Here is a 7,667-nt window from a genome sequence, read left to right as displayed (position 1 = left end):
CAGGAACATTTCCAATACAAGTTCCATGTCATGCATCTTTTCATCTGTCTCTGCTTTGTGTTACAAAGCTAGGTATTTGCATGCATATCATGAGTCTTGGAGAATGATAACATGCCAAACTGCTTGGATTGGTTTAACCATATTGACCGTGACCTTGATACGAAGCCTATTAGCAAAATAGGCCCAAACTTCTGCATATATGTAGGCAGGGCTGGCTTTGGTGGGTTCTCTCCTTGAGAAGGCATTTTGTACACCTGACATATGTATCATCTCTTTTGCAAATATGTGGGTCACATACAATATAAGGTCCACATGTGAAAGGGATGATGCATACACTGGATGCATGAGCTAATTATTGTTTAGAACTCTACAAAAAATGATAGTGTAACACAAAACTAGGTGATAGCTTTAGGGCTTTTTGCTTTCCATAAAAAAAAGGGGGAAGTGGGTTTCTAGTTTGGTACCTACGTTATTGAGATGTTACTTTGTATGTCAACCAAAGTTTCAGACCTTTGCTATTGGCCAAATTCACGTTTCATTCTACAAAACACTAGAAACTCTAGCATTCCTTGAAAAATTACCTAAAAAAACATATGGGAAGGGCTTGTGTCCAGTGGAAGTTTCCATTGGACACGTTGGATTGTGGACACGAGTCCAGTGGAAACTTCCATTGGACACAAGCCACACCCAAAACATATTAAGTTTACATAAAATCAGTTAAAAGCAGTTTAGATACATATTTGTTTACTTCTATCTTTCACTTAAAAAAAGAAAAGAAGAGAGATTGATGTATTAGTATATTGGATATTTTTTAATTCCAGATTTAGTTTTTTTCCCCTTTCAAATGGACAAATTACTTAGAGCTATTGTCAAACAAAATTAAGTACTACAAAGATCTTGATAGCTTTTTGGTTTTAATTTTAACTCATAAACCTAGTTTTAGACTTTTGTTTTAACCTATCAACTTCGGTTCATAGTTAGTAGAATATGCATACTATACCATATATTGCATGCATACATAATTTAAAAATAAATAAATAAATTTCTGTTTATCTTTCAAAACATAATACTCTGAAAATATACGTTTCTTTATCATTAAATGTACAAAAACGTATTAAATATTCTCCTATTAAACTTGTAAAAAACAATTCAACTTGATTTTCAACACTTTTATTAGAATATTTATATATTTATATATTTTTATATAAGGCAATAAAAATATCAAAATTAATATTTTTAGTTACATGCTTTACTATTTATATTCAAACCTCAATATTTTCATTTTAGATTATAATGTAAATATGATACTAAATTTAAATATAATATAAGAAATAACTAAACATATAATGTCGTTGTTTGAGTTCCAAATTTTTCAATCAAATTCATAATATACTCAAACCTACGTTTATTTACATTTTTTTATACAATATTTTTACAACATATTTTATAATCTTGAACCAAATAAAACATGTACGTATTCCATACCATATATATTATGTCCCATCATCCCATGTTTTACTAACTATGCTTTGATTTTAACACATAATAAATTGGGTATATGTATGTTTGTATCTAGACTATGCTAAAATTGTTTTCTTTTAATAGAATCTGCGCTAGCCGAGCAATTTCCAGGAGCTTTATAACTTAGTGGTATTGCATGTTCTTTTTTATGAGAAACAATGTTCGAATTCCCTCTCTTCCATCTCTTACATGGTCATAACTATTGAATTATTTTAATATAAAAAAAATGGAGGTTTTCGGGTAAATTCCTTTAAATCAGTATGAAGCTCTTCTTAAACCATGCAAGGGGTGAATGTAATTCCCTCTACAATTGTATTGAGCATAAATAAACAACCTCATATGCAATAATTGCATAAATTGATGGCTTAGGTACATATATTCAGAGATAGTAAAAAATTCTAAAATGAGTGTAATTACAACTAAGAATCGGTCCTAGTATAAGCTTATTGAGTGAAAAATGCTCAATTGTAATCATATAGATTAGTGATTTGCATATTTACAGAACATTTGTAGTGAAACTTGCTTGCCATGCATCTTTTCACCTGTCTTTGGCTTATTTAATAAGGCTAGGCACTCTCCTTTAAGACATACTAGCCTCTAAGCACGCGCTCATGCGCGTGCTCAGAGGCTCTTCTATTTTTTGGATAAGGGTTAATTTAGAGCATTTATTATAATTTGGGATTACTTTATTTTCCAATCACAAAAAAATCTAGGGGTGTGATTGGAAAATTATTTCTCCACACATGACACTCATCACACCCCTAGGTTTTTTTTGTGATTGGAAAATATAGTAATCCCAAATTATAATAAATACTCTAAATTAACCCTTACCCAAAAAATAGAAGAGCCTCTGAGCACGCGCGTGAGCACGTGCTTAGAGGCTAGTTCTATGTAATTTTTGTTCCTCTCCGGTGGATATACTATTGGTTCATGAAATGGCATTACTATCTTTTGGTAAGCTTTACAATATTGAGAATTTGTTATATTCCATAATTGCCTAAGATCATTTATTTATTGATTTATAAAGCTTAATTGGTTTTTTAGGCAGTGGGGTATTGAATTCTGATGGCAAATTTGTGTTTTTGGTTATGTTGGTACTAAACATAGGCTCATGTATATCTCACGTTTTCCTCTTCTTTTTTCTTCTTTTTTTATTTTTTTATTTTAAATCTCTTCCATATTTTCGAAAAAAAAGACTCCTACAATAAAACTACTACTATAATTATTTTACTGCACATAATACTCATCACACCCCTAGGTTTTTTTTTTTTTTTTTTTTTTTTTTTTTGTAATTAGAAAATGCAGTAATCCCAAATTATAATAAATGCTCTAAATTAACCCTTACCCAAAAAATAGAAGAGCCTTTGAGCATGCGCGTGCTCAGAGGCTAGTATAATGTAAATATCCTTAATCCAATACTAAAATATTTGTAATTTTTTTTTATTACTTTAAAGCCTACAAAGCATTTACTATTCAAGCAAAAAATAAAAAAGCCTGAATACAATTTATGTTCCTTGTAATTAGAATATAGAATCTATAGATAACAAATCCAAAGAAAGGGGTTTCCGTATAGCCTAACCCATTATGTATGTTGCGGGTTCTTTAGACAGTGGCTTCAAATTTGGGAAGAAATAGACCATTCCATTCCTTATGTGGATAGAATTGATCACTTGACTTAGCATCCACTCCACGTGTGTTGTATTTGGTAGCTTTAATCCCTTGTTTACGGGCATCAAGGAACTCAAAATTAAGTTTCTTTCTTGTTGAAACTTGAAAATAGTATAACAAAGTAGCACAAAGGAAAATGTGGGTGTGTAAAAGATTTGTTAAATTTCTTTTGAAAATTTGAAATTTACCAAAAAAAAAAAAAATGTTCATGGACACCCTGGTTTTTTGGAGCCATAATTTGCTAATAAAATTGTATAAGAAATTCTAAAATCTAAAATAAAAAAAATAAAAAATAAAAAAGGAAATAGGAAAAAAAAACTCTAAGGTATAGATATAGACATGAATATCAATCCACCGAATTGTTGATCCTTACTTAGCCGAGTGCAAGACATTGATCCATTACCAGAAGACCTTATCTATGCAAATCTTCTACAAAATACACAAAACCAACATACAAAATCAACATGCCATAATTTGCTGATAGAATTATATAAGAATTTGTAAAAAAAAAAATTAAAAAAAAAAAAAAAAAAAAAAAAGGATTTGGCCGCAATAAGGCAGTAAACAAAAAACTAAAAATTTAAAAAAAAACATATGAGAGAGAGAGAGAGAGAGAGAGATGCCTAGCATATAAATGAGATACACCAACAACTGTATCAAATTTTTGCCAATAAATTTCCACCTACACACCACCAAATTGAAACAAATAAATAAATCACAACCTATGATAATCACAACACATAAAAACTAAAATGTCAATAATAGAATACATAAGGAAAGATACCAATCTTTTATTTTTCTGGTTTGATACCAGACCTCTAGGGCTCTTAACGTATCAAAGACTATTTTTCTTTTCTTTTTTTTCTTTTTTTTGAATTTGAATTTGCTTAAAAGATGGGATGTGAGGATAAGAATGGATAAAGTCAAATAAAATTGTAACTGCTAGACTCCTAACTGTTTGATAATAATGGGGAGTTAATTTTTATTTTATTTTATTTATTTATTTTATATGAGGGGAGTTTACACTTGTACGTGGGTGAAAGAGGGGGTGAATTTTCTTTTTTATTTTTTTATTTTTTTTGAGAAGAGAGTGGATGAATATTCAGTAGAGTGTTTTTTTATTGTTCAAAAGATAATTGTTTTGATAATTGTATGGATTGAGATAAGAATTGTGGTAACATTTACTTTTATTTTTTTGTATAAAAATAATTGAAGTATTTGAATTTTAATAGACAACAAATTAATACACATAAGAATCAATCATTTGAATATAAATGGGTGGTAAAAATAACAGTTTTTTTTTTTTTTTCCTTTATGCGTGAAGGATTTTCTTTTTTCTTTTGTACTGATTTGATTTTGGAGCGCAACTAATACATTTTGAATGAGAAGTTATTTTATTTTATTTTTTTTTAGGATATTGGGAAGTTGTTCCTTCTCAAAAAAGCGTGTAATACCCTCAAAAATAAAAAAGTAGCGTAAATTCCTATTAAAAATAAATAAATAAAAAAGAGTTTGTGTTAGTTTTAAATTGAGAAACAAATTAAATAGTGTAACGTAAATTCCTAAAAATTAAACAAACACCAAACTCAAGCAACACAATCTTCATTCAAAAAAGAAACAACACAATCCATTAAAGCAATTCTCCACATTTTTAAGTCTAAACATAAACTTTTACGCAGTACATCAACTTTACCAAACACAAAAAGAAGTTTTGAAGAATCACAAACTTACCTATACACCTCTCTTGTGTGCTCCATGTGTTGGGGGCGTCAAGCTCTTCGTACATGGCATAATTAATCCTATAAAACAAAAGGCAAAAGGCAAACAATCAGCAACAAAGTTTAAGCATACGAAATCCAATTAAGCCAATTTCAATCCAAATTCTCAAATAGCAACACCTACAATAAGTAAATATATCACTGCCATTACGATTTCTCTCTCGTAAACCTCTCTAATTCTCTCCTTATCCCCTAAAAAAAAGAAGAAGCATAAATTCCTACATCTAAAAGAAGAAGAAGCGTAAAGATAATAGTGGTTTGTTATCAAAGAGTTTGTGTTTGATTTAAATTGGAAAACCAAGTAGCATAATCCCCTAAAAAAAGAAGAGTAAATTCCTACCCCTAAAAAAAAGCGTAAATTCTTATTATTATTATTATAAAAAATTAAAAAAAAAAAAAAAAAACCAAGTAGCATAGTAAATTCCAAAAAAAAAAAAAAAAAAAAAAAAAACAAAAGAGAGTTTGCAAAAAGAAAAAGAAAGAGCCCTAACCAATATCCTTTCTCAAGCCGCCAATTCAAGCACAAACCCTCTTGTTTGAAACATGGGTAATAAGCAACTGCCAAACACCTTTTGAATCCCTAATCACATTCACCCACAGCCCACGGGTAAGTACTTGGCAACCATGGTAGGTAAGAACTCAAAAAAAGTCAATGATAAACAAAAAAAAAAAAGGAACTTACAAAAGATGGAACCTGAAAAGCTGTTGGAGTCTCAAATCTAAAAGAAAAAGAAGAAAGAAAAGGATGTAGAGTTAAATTGAATGTCTACAACATGAAGGAACCATTTATTTCAAAATTACATTTAAAAAAAAAGAAGAAGAAGAAAAAAAAAGAGTTAACATGATACATATAAGGGAAAAAAAAATAGAACTTAAAGAAAGTCAATCATAAATAAAAGAAAAGAAAACAAAGAGGAACTTGCAAAAAATAGAACCTGAAAACTAAATGTCTTCAATCTAAAGAAGAATGAGAGAGAGAAAGTGAGATAGAAACTGCAAAGTGTACGTGAGTTTGTAGTTTTAAAGTGTAGGAGTTTTAATTTACATATCGATCCCCGGTAGTTGAAAACTTGTAAGTGGGTATGATGAGGGTATCTTAGGCATGAAAAATGTGGAATCCAAACAGGGGAAGCCCCTTAAATAGTAGTATAGATATATCATATGCATAAGATATTCTCTCCTTGAAGAATGATATCATGCCAAACTACTTGGGAGTGGTTTAAGCCTATTAGCAAAATAGGGCCCATACTTTTGCATATATGTAGGCAGGTTGCCTATGCATGCTCTCCACAAAAAATGACATTGTTAGTTTTACTAAGTGCCCGTCTGTTTGCACTTTCTTCTGGCAAAAAGCGCTTTTTGAAACCAAAAAAATAATATATGCATTTGGTAAGGTTTTAAAGGCAGATTTTTTTTAAAAACTGCGTTTTGAAATGTGAAGGTCAATGCAAGTTCTAAAAAGTAGCTCTTCAGAACCTTTTGCAAAAGTCAATACGTGTTCATAAATATCACTGTTAGAGGTTGTGTTCAGTTACCAAATTGCCAAAATATTTTATTGAAAACCCAAGTTTACCCTTTGATAAATCGAAGGATAACACCTCTCTAGAGCTTACCTCACGCTAGATTCCTCTCATCTCTTTGCTCTGCTACAGAACAAGCCTCTTTGTGTTGCTGTAGGTAAAAGTCTCTCTTGCCTTTGTCATCCGTCGGCGATCTTCTTCCTCTTCTTCTTCTTTCTTCTTCTCCTCTGTATATATATATATTTTTAATTTTATTTATGTCTATATCTGACCTGAGAAAAACATTTTGAAAAAAGAAAAAAAGTTTCTTTCTCAAAAAACACAATATCAAAAAGTTGAACCAAACTCATCTTCACTTAGGATTGAAAAAAAAGTGGGAAGGGGGGGAGGGGGTTTCTTTTTCTTTTTTCTTTTTTGGTAATGGGGGTTTCTTAGACCTATGTTATTGAGATAATATAATTTATTTATATTATTTTGATAACAAAAAAAAAAAAGGTGATTGTTTTGTGCTCAAACTACTTATGCTGAGTTAATCCAAACTACACGACAATTTAATCAAGTTGTTGTATCCAGATAACAAATTTAATAGAACCTATTGTATCTAGATGACAAATGTAAATGAATTAAAATTTTCATGCCCATTGGGTTAAAGTATAACTTTAAGCAACATTCCATCACTCAATATTTCTTTATTGGATGCAAATTTTAATAAATTCACTATTGAATTAGATTTTTTTTCTTATATTCTACATGCCTACAAAATTTCAAGATGATCTAAAATCGATAACCATGCCATGTGTTTACATCTTAAGTTTTTGTATTTAAAGTTGTGCATAAAAGATAGGCTTGTAAATTGAATAGTAAATGACATCCGATTAGCACAAAATTTAGTATACATTTTAAGAACATAAAATCCAACATTATTATTTTAAAAATATTAATTTAATAAGAAATTATTAGAAGGTAACATTACTTCGAGTTACACCAAGTGTAACTTAAACCCAACCCCTCTCTCTCTCTCTCTCTCTCATATAAACTTAAAACTGCGGGCAAAATAGAAACCCTTGTACATTATCAAAACCAATGATAACAAGAACTCATTCAACACGTCCATATGGTTAATCCATTCTAAGAGGTCAATATTAGATTCTGATCATCATATCCAAAGATATCATAGTAC

At 30.0% G+C, this 7,667-nt stretch overlaps 1 long non-coding RNA gene across 1 annotated transcript; it reads right to left on the bottom strand.

The window, feature by feature from the left end:
• Positions 1–2,986: 2,986 nt before the first annotated feature.
• On the bottom strand, positions 2,987–6,115 carry LOC115962959. The gene is made up of 6 exons (XR_004085643.1): positions 5,903–6,115; positions 5,650–5,686; positions 5,459–5,547; positions 4,921–4,988; positions 3,563–3,618; positions 2,987–3,239 (listed from the first exon to the last, which is right to left on the bottom strand). It is a non-coding gene; the product is annotated as an uncharacterized LOC115962959 (long non-coding RNA).
• Between the last annotated feature and the right edge of the window lie 1,552 nt (positions 6,116–7,667).

The sequence above is a fragment of the Quercus lobata genome, chromosome 10, assembly GCF_001633185.2.
Source record: "Quercus lobata isolate SW786 chromosome 10, ValleyOak3.0 Primary Assembly, whole genome shotgun sequence".
Lineage (NCBI taxonomy): Eukaryota > Viridiplantae > Streptophyta > Magnoliopsida > Fagales > Fagaceae > Quercus > Quercus lobata.
The sequence above is the reverse complement of the archived record's forward strand: the minus strand, read 5'-3'. Positions and strand labels throughout refer to the sequence as shown.